Source organism: Coenobita brevimanus, chromosome 75 (assembly GCF_032717465.1).
Source record: "Coenobita brevimanus isolate Jiangsu-jjx chromosome 75, ASM3271746v2, whole genome shotgun sequence".
Taxonomy (NCBI): Eukaryota; Metazoa; Arthropoda; class Malacostraca; order Decapoda; family Coenobitidae; genus Coenobita; species Coenobita brevimanus.
Genome location: NC_137028.1, coordinates 26,262,613 through 26,264,505, shown reverse-complemented (window position 1 = coordinate 26,264,505; position 1,893 = coordinate 26,262,613).

The window sequence follows — 1,893 nt, the reverse complement described above, 5'->3', positions numbered from 1 at the left end:
GGGTTTTGTTGTAATAAGGGAAATATTGGTATCACAATAAAGGTAAACATAGTACCTTAGGAAATGGAAGAGCGAAATTATAAGATGGGAAAGAGTTGCGTCGTAAGTAAGGAAGACTGTATGGTAGTATGCGAGCGTGTGTTATTGTATCATAGGAAGAATGGGAAAGGAAAAGTGAAAAAAATGAGAGAGAGAGAGAGAGAGAGAGAGAGAGAGAGAGAGAGAGAGAGAGAGATGAATACTAGAAAAATAGGCGGAAGTAGAAGGAGATTAGAGAGAAGAAGAATAAAGACGACGGAAGTAGGGTGAAGGCTGGTAGTACGAAGATAAACCAGTCGAGAAGGTTTAAAGAAATAAAGAGGGACTAGGTAAGGAGAGGAGGAGGAAAAGGAGGAAGTTAAGAATTTCAGAGACATACTGGGCTCATATTTGCTGCACAGCGTATTAGGGAATAAACCAGTACACGACCGTATGGTGGTTTATATTAGCATACATTATATACAAAGGCGCATTCTGGCATACACGCTTAGCCTACATGTACTTGTAGGCTCGCGTACTCATACGAGTACACGTTAATACATACTCGTATGCTGTATTTTGACACACACACACACACACACACACACACACACACACACACACACACACACACACACACACACACACACACACACACACAGAAACACATACTCATACACATAAATTCACATGCAGCATCAGCTTAGACGGTATAAGTGTGTGTGTGTGTGTGTGTGTGTGTGTGTGTGTGTGTGTGTGTGTGTGTGTGTGTGTGTGTGTGTGTGTGTGTGTGTGACTGCAAGTCAACTTCTTGAGTTGCATTGCGCTGTTGCGTTGCGTGTTGTCGTGTTATATCGAGTTTCTTTGTGTGTGGTGTAGCGTGGTGTGGTGTGGTGTGGTGTGGTGTGGTGTAGTGTAGTGTAGTGTTGTGTTCTGTTGTGTTGCTCCATGCTGTTATGTGAAATGATTTAATGTGGGTGTGTGTGATGTAGTTTAATGCCGTGTTGTGTTGTGATACTGAGGTGTTGAGAGGTGTTCTGTTGTGCTGTGTGGTGTCGTGTTGAGTTGTGTGGTTGCTGAAGCCTTGTGTGGTGTTGTATCGTGCCGTGTTGCGCTTTTTTGTTTGAGAAATGAGTCATTTCCGGATATTCTGTAAAAATCATGCGTTCCCAGGTCACCTTGCATTTTAAATATTTAGAAAATGATTTCACACATTTACCACAAATTTAGGCACCGTTACCACTACTCGCCGTGGTGTGGTGGTAACGGTGCATGACTTACGTGCAGAGGTCTTGGGTTAGATTCCCGGCTAGAGCGTCTAAACCTTTACACATATTTTTTTACGTGTAAAGTGCGTTTCTCTAATACCTATAGGAAACGCTTGTGTACTGACTGGGGTAGATGAAAACTGTTATGTCGCTTGCCGTGTTGCGTGGGGCTAAACAAAAAATCTTAATTTGTCTGAAGTATGTATCATCATATTGGCTGTGATTGAAAAATATCCTCCCATAACGGATTTACCTGGGTCTTCACAGAATTCATGTGGATTAGCTTTCATCACGCCGTTGTGTGGTGGTAGCCCTGCCATACTTCTGTCTGGAGGTCTGGAATTCGATTCCCCGCTGGACAGTAAAACACACACAGACTGGGATATTAAACACTCTTAAATCCATGAAGATCTATGCATACAACGTAGAAGCCTCGCTGAAGATTACAAGCTTGATAACTTAATGGCTGATCTGGAAAACATTAGTTAGGATATTGTAGGTTTGAGTGAGACCCACAGAAAAGATGAAAAAGTAATTCAGCTCGATGACAGTGGCCACCTATTTTACTACAGAGGAAGGGAAAATGAAAGAGTTTTGTGGTGTCGGA